At 37.7% G+C, this 7,792-nt stretch overlaps 1 protein-coding gene across 1 annotated transcript in view; it reads right to left on the reverse strand.

The window, feature by feature from the left end:
* The window catches only part of KCNMB4 (potassium calcium-activated channel subfamily M regulatory beta subunit 4), a 70,930-nt gene that overhangs the window by 62,764 nt on the left and 374 nt on the right, over positions 1-7,792 (reverse strand). The gene's annotated exons all lie outside the window — the stretch shown is intronic.

A 7,792-nucleotide genomic window follows, 5' to 3' on the forward strand; every position in this document is an offset into this window, starting at 1 on the left:
CAGCTCAGGCAATTCACTCACCTCAGCCTCCCAAAGGCGCGGGATTATAGGCTGAGCCACCGAGCCCGGTTTTGCTACCATTTTTATCCTTGGAATAGAGAAAACAAAAGGTAATTATAATCAGAACTGATAATTTAGCTCTCACTAAATGGTAATACTGTCTGGCTTTCAGGTGTTTAGATCTATATTATTATTATTATTATTATTGTTTTTGAGTCAAGCTCTCATTTTGTCACTTAGGCTGTAGTGCCGTTGCATGATCATGGCTCACTGCAGCCTCAAGTTCCTGGGCTCAAGGGATCCTCCTGTCTCAGACTCCTGAGTAGTTTTTACTTTTTGTAGAGACAAGATCTTGCTATGTTGCCCAGGCTGGTTTCAAACTCCTGGGCTCAAGCAATCCTCCCATCTTGACCTCCCAAAGTGCTAGGATTACAAGTGTGAGCCCCTGAACCTGGACTTTTAGATCTATTTTAAAATAAAGTTGTTATGATAAGGGCAATTATGTAAATATATTTATTATAAAGACAAAATGAATTAAACTTTCTAGGATTCATTCTCTCCAATAAAATACAATATCAATATATGCTGCTGCAATCCAGTTAGACTAGAACTAGTAAACTGGACACTGGAGGGGGTTTTAAAAAAAAGTCCATTTGGTCTAATTCAACAAAAATGTCTAGTTTTTTTTGCATGTGCTTCAGTGTAAAGAGATATTCTAGTAACCTAATCTGTTGGATTTGGCTACTCAAGAAATAATATACATAAAATAATTTATTTGAATTAGCTTATTTACAAATATCATCACAAAATTAAATAAATAATTAAAAGACACAAGGGTGTGCAATTATAACACTGGTTATTTTAAGATAGAAGAGAATATTACTACAACTCAAAAGTACAAATTTTTACACTTTGATTTATGTGTCCTAGAGAATACCTAAGACACTGTATGATGAATGGTTAGAAAAACATGCAATGTTAAAACTATTCTGTTCGGTATATTACTGTGAGTAATTATGGTAATTGTAATATAAATGTACTGTTGATCTAGAAACTCGACTGCATATGAAATTCTGCTAAAGACTAAAACATTTAAACCCAAGGGAAATAAACCTTCATTCATAAACGAGTGCCAAAAGCATTTTAAATAAACAAAATGTATCAACAATTCATAAAAAGCTTTATAACTGAGGCAAGTTTGTGGAAAAAATACATTTTTTAAAACCAAATTATAACTAAAATGTATTGCAACATCACAAATCTCTTTTGATTTTTAGTTTCATATTTTTTTTTTTTACATATAATGTTCAGGAAACTTACAAATATAATTGAGATCTTCATGAATGACATCCACAGATGGAAGTTAGAGAGAGATAGATCATGACACATAATCTCAGACAAATAGATCCTAGCATCCTGCAGATTAGATTGGTTCTAAAGAGATGTACTATAGATAAACTATTAACATATTCTGAACAAGTCATTAAATACCTAATCATATTAGTCACCAACTCAAAATCTTTCTCTGGTTTCTCTATTAGTCTCCTATTGTTGTTGTAACTTCAAACGACACAAATTTATTATCTCATAATTCTTACAGAAGTATGAAGGTCAGAAGTCTGGAATGGGTTTCACTGGGCTGAAATCAGGATGTCAGCAAGGCTGCGGTCCTTTCTGGAGGCCTATGGGAAAATCCATTTTCTTGCCTTTCCCATTTTCTTAGAAAAGAAATCTACCTGCTTTTCTTGGCTCCTGGCCCTCTTTTGTTTTCAAAACTATCAATGGCTCAAACTGCATTACTCTGACCTCTTTTTCTGCCTTCATCTTCCATATTTAAGTACCCTTGTGATTACACTTGCCTTACCAAGATCTCCCTATTTTAACATCAACTGGTTAGCAACCTTAACTCCAATTGCAACCTTAATTCCTCTTTGCTATGTAACAAAAGATATTTATAGGTTTTGGAGGTTAAGATGTTGACATCTTTGTGGGAGGCATTATTCTTTCTATCATGGCTTCCTTATGTTCACCAAACCCATCCCGGATGTCAAGGACCTCTACCCTATTGGTCCCTATTTACTCTCCTGCCTTAATCCCAAGTCCTTGCTCTAGGTGTGTGGTGTTCCAGGCAAAACCAGTCTATCTGCTGATCCCCCAACACACCCTACATTCACACAGCTCAGATTTACTTCTTGTATTTTCTCTTCTTTGATGTTCTCTTCATTCCTCCCCACCAAGATGAAAATTTCATTCATTCTCAGATTCATGGCCAATGTTTCTTTCCCCATAAAGCTTTCCTCCTAACCCTTCCCCTTAGGATGTCCGTATAATAATGTTTGTACTTCCCTATAGATTTGATATTTTGCCTTGTTTGATAGTTACTTGTGCTCTTATCTCCTCTGCTAGGTAATAATTTCCTTGAGGGCAGAGACTCATCAATTCACCTTCGTTTTTATGTCTGTTAGGCATATGTAAAACTGAACCCTTGATTTTCATCCACACTCCTCCAAGCTTCCTCTTCCTCTAGTTTTCCCCATCTAGTAAAAGCACCTCCGTTCACCCAGTTGTGCTTGACACAAACTTGGGAGCCATCCTCCACTCCTCGTCTCCTCATTCCTCACATCCAATCCATCAGTGAATTTTACCAATTCTTCCCACTGATCTAAGCTTCCACTGTCCTTTGCCTGTCCTACTGGATTCCCTGTTTCCAATCTTGCTTCTCTGCACCTCTCACTCTGCACAAGTGAGCACGTATACACGTGCACACATACATACACAATTCTATTTTCAATTTGGCAGCCAGGGGGATCATTTGCATTTTTTAAAAGTCTAAGTCTGATTATATCTCAGTCCTGCTCAATGTCGGAGAGCTTACCATCATGCTTGGAATAAAATCCAAAGTCCTTAACATGTTCTTGGGGACCCTAACTTCATCTCTGGCTGTTCTCTGCCTTGCTGGATGTCGTCCAACCTCACTGTCATCCTCAAACTTCCTCACACAGACCAGGCAGATGCTTAGCTCAGGGCCTTTGCACGGATTTCCTCAACTGGTAGAATACTCTTTCTCCAAATAGCTACACGATCCCTTTCTTATGTCTCTTCGGCCTCTGCTCATCCCCTCAATGGTCCTTGAGTCTCTGTACAAATGTCACTTTATCAGAGCCACCTTCCCTGTCCATCCTGTCCAAAAGAGCAGCCTTTTGCCTTGCCATTACTGTCTATACTCTTAGCCTGCCTGGATTTGTCTTTACATGACATTCCATTGCAAATTTATTTCTTGTTTGTTACTCCCTACCGGAATGTAAGCTCCATGAGTGCCACAACTTGGTTGTAATCTCTATTCTAGTCTCAGAACCTGAAAGCACACACAGCACAGAGTAGGAACTTAACACATAACTGCTAAAGGAACTGTTACTCAACATGTTATTGTTAAATGAAAGCATGCAGAGATGAGTTTTCATCTCTGTATGCTCATTTCTCACCCAGTTCTTTGATCATAAAAGATGTTTAAAAAAGGACTTGCTGAATTGAATTTTATGTACATACCAAACACTATTTAATATAAACACCAGAGGAAAAACAACCAAAAAGAGGCACTTTTTCATGGAGAAATTAGGAGGGTAAAAGTCGTCATAATTTAGCTCAGTCTTTTGCTATATACTTCTGATATGATGGCCCTCCCTAGAGTATAAGGTATATTGAACTGAATATTCAAGGAAGGAGTTCAGAAACTATCACCAACAAGCCACACTGCATACACAGACCATGTATTGAGCTGGGATGCATTAATGGGAGTGAAGGGTACCAAGGTGACTGCAAGTCACTGTGCCCTGTAGTTAAGTACATCCAGCTTCAGCAGACATCTCAAGCCTGAAGCCCTTTCCAGTGTCACCTAAGTTTTTCTTCTCAATGCATTTCTCTCACTTACAAAGTACAGGTTTATTAGAAACAAACTTTTATACTTTGTTTCTAGTTTTTTAATTATCAGGGGAAGAAAAGAACCCAAAATAAATAAAAAATAAATAAAACATATAGTCTCTAATTACCCACTCTCTCTTGTCCAATATACACGAGGGCAATTTTTAAAACCCATCTTTTCTTAGTCATTCAATGGATAAATTGATGTAAAAGCAAATGTATGGAACTGAATAAGTTCATTTCACGAGTCAATTTTAAATTTATCATTTACACACTAATACTAAATGATACTCTCTTGTTCTCCCAGAATTTCCTTGAGTCCCTCTTTTTGTATATCAACCCTCTAATATCAACGGTAGCATCGACAACATCTTTTAACCTGAAAACACAAGTAGTAATCACAGTGAAACCTTTTTGGTCCTTGTGTTGCTTTTCTTGCATGGTAGATGAGTACACTTTCTAAAACAGTGGTTTTCGATTCTTGCCAACACATTGGAATCACTTGCAGAACTTTTAAAAAACACCAGTGTCCAGATCCCACCGAAGACCTTATCAGAATCTCAGAGAGTTGGACCTAGCCATAAGAATTTCTACAGTTAAGTTTCCCAGGTGATTCTAAAGTGCAGTCATAACTGAGAACAAAAGCTCTTAGCATACACAAATGTGAGTCACAAACAGATAGTGCAGGGATGAGAATAGTAGCAAGAGGAAGCTGACCCTAAATATAGATTTTGCTATGGTTAATCCACAGAGCAAGCAGGGCACAGTGGCTCACATCTGTTATCTTAGTACTCTGGGAGGCTGAGGTGAAAGGATGGCTTAAGCCCAGGAATTCAAGGCTGCAATGAGCTATGATTGTGCCACTGTACTTCAGCCTGAGTGACAGAATACGATACCATTTCTTTTTTGTTTTTGTTTTTTTTAGAGACAAGGACTCGTCATGTTGCTGAGGCTGGTCTCGAACCTGTGGGCTCAGGCAATCCTCTTGCCTCAACCTCTCAAAGTACTGGGATTATAAACGTAAGCCACCACGCCTGGCTATAATACCATTTCTTTAAAAAAAAAAAATCCACAGAGCAGATAATTTTCCTGTGGATAATTAGTTACTTGAATATAATGTTACATGATTAGATACAGCGATTGCCTTAAGTAAGAAAGACATGATATGATTCAAAACAAAAATAAATAAGTACGCTGAATAGGAATCAAGATATTTTAAAGAACTGATTAGTCAAAGGTCAAATTTACTCACAGTTTCTTCTTAATAAGCTATGCCTTAAGTCTATATTTGTATTTTATTCTTTTCTCTTTCCTGCCTCTTACTGTAATTAATGCAACAAACTCAAGGGAGAGGGAAAAAGTTCTTATTCTATTTTTCTAAGTTATTTCCTAAATGGTTTCCTTTTTTTCTTTTCTTTCTTTTTTTTTTTTTTTTTGGTGGTGGGTCATGAAGAAAAGATTGAAGGTGGTTCAGATTCAAGACACTGTAGGGAACCTAGACATTCATGAAGGAATGAGTGGGAAACCTAGGCCTTCAATAAAAAGACAAGGTAAGGTAAAGAAAAGATCTAGGTAGACAAGAAGTAACAGGAATGGACAATGAGTATTGTCTAATCTCAAGGGCACTCTGAAGAAATTCTGCTTACATACTCAACTCTGGTACAAAATTCTGGTTACACTGAATTTTTCCACCACCAATTGCTTTCAACAATTTCTAAGCTGAGCATCTAATTGATCAAAAATAAATAGGTGAAGCTAAAGAACAAGTTAATACTCTATAAATGCTACAACACAATTATAACCTGGATAAAGAGATATATATTGGTTTGACTGAGGAAACTTTGACTAAACTGACAGGTACCATATTTTTCTCCAGTTCTGTCATTTCCTAAATATTTCACTTTTCAAAATGTTATTTTGTTCAGGTACTTTTTCTAAATAACTGCTGTCAAGATCTGAACTGGCACTAGACAAAAACACATTATTTGCAGAAGAGAGAGGAAAAAAAGAGGGAAGAAATCTTAGTATTACATAAAGCATTATGATTGCTTCCAAGTGACTTAAAAATCAATGTCCTAATGATTCTAATTTACTTTTTCTGCCAGATCCTTCAAGATTGCCTGGAAATTGTAAAGCAGTGTTTTGTAAAAAATTATAATTTGTCAGATATTAGCCATTTGCTGGTATATGTATATGTAACTTAATAGTACCTGAACCACTATCTTAAAATAATTAGCAATGCTTCACCAACTGCAACAACTTCTAAATGATGAACAATCACATAATTTCTAAATCATAACTATTGCTTGGAATCTTTTTTTGATACTATTGGTTTAATTCTGAAAAAAATATGCTTCTAAAACCCTGAGTTTTCTTTTTTTATTCCTGAGCATTAAACAGATTAACTTACATTTGGTCTAAGACATTATTGCTTCTTCAAGAGCGTATTCAAGAACATTATACTCTAAGTTCTACATTCTAAATTCTTATTCCTACCTTTACTGCTTATGCATTATTTTTTAAGGTAAATGAATATTCATTTGTCAGCAGGAGTACTTTTCTGAGAGGAGTCATATTTTTTAAAGGAATTTTTTTTTTTTTTAGTTTTCCAAATTCAACAATTTACGGTTGGAGATATGACCACAAGTTTTACTGCAGAGTCACGGTAAGCTTATTTTAAATACTTTAAAAATATTAATAATGCTTTTTCTTTTTGATGAATATAAATATATCTTTTCACATTTAAAAGAAAGTTTTCCTGTGCACACGATACATTCCCTTTTGAACTGTTTTCATGCTTGAACTTCAAGCACATTCCTCACAAGGAGGTAAAATACCAGTAACTTTTTAAGATGCACACCTTTTACTTTGAAAGCTAAGCAATAAGCAGAGTAGAAAAGACCAAGAGAAGAAAAACAGAAAATCCGTCTTGCAGAACCAGGTGCACTACAAAGCACAATTAGTTCACAGACTGAGGACACTGCTTTTTATAAGTTTTTTTCCTCCACAGGGAACAGTTTTCTGAGTCTCCCTCTCCCTGCTCTCCATCCTGTGAGTCCCAACCAGGTGTTTCATTTTTTTTTCCCCCTTTCCTTTTTTTTTTTTTTTTTTTTTTTGTTCTTGCTTGCTTGTGAGACCAAAAGAAACTGTCAGGGAAAAAAATATTGGGATACATTTCACTGAGGTTTTTCTATATTCAGTAAATTTGTTCGCAGACCGCTCCTGACTGTCCCTAGACACATGGGGAGTCACTAGCCTCCCTCTAGACCCTTCTGAGAATCTATTTCATGAAAACTAGAAGCCCTCTGTATCCTCCACAATGAACCCATACAGAATTTCACATTTGATAACGGGTCGTTTGTCAATCCCCAAAACTCTTCTGTGGACCCCAAGTTAAAAACGTCTGTTTAGCGCAAGGAACTCTCAACTTTCGAGGGTCCCCTCGACTTTTCAAGGAAGGTCATTCTACCTAAGTTCTAGATGCGACCAGTTGAAGTTCGGACCTTGACCGTGCGCAGGAATCGGGGAATATCCGCTACTCCCTGACTTTAAAAGGAGGAAAAGTTAACTTTCTCAGTTCCATGCATTTCTCCAAACCCCGTCCAGCAGGCGCAGGACCTGGGCTCTGGCGAGGCCTCAAAACCGGAGCCCCAGCAAGACAGGTGTGTTGAAATGAGCCTCTGGGCACCACGGGTGGCGGCGCACAGACCCACCTGACGGACCGGAGCCTTGGGGCCCCCTGATGGGACTCATTCCTGGTGTGAGCACAGCCCTAGCAAGCGAGCCCAGTCCGAGCCCACCCCGCGCGGGTCTCACACCGCCGCGGACCCGGAGCCCCAGGAGCTCCGCCGGAGCGCGGCGCCCTTCGCGGGAC

This window comes from Carlito syrichta, unplaced genomic scaffold (genome assembly GCF_000164805.1).
Source record: "Carlito syrichta isolate Samal-C Ts95f unplaced genomic scaffold, Tarsius_syrichta-2.0.1 Scaffold309041, whole genome shotgun sequence".
NCBI classification, from domain to species: domain Eukaryota; kingdom Metazoa; phylum Chordata; class Mammalia; order Primates; family Tarsiidae; genus Carlito; species Carlito syrichta.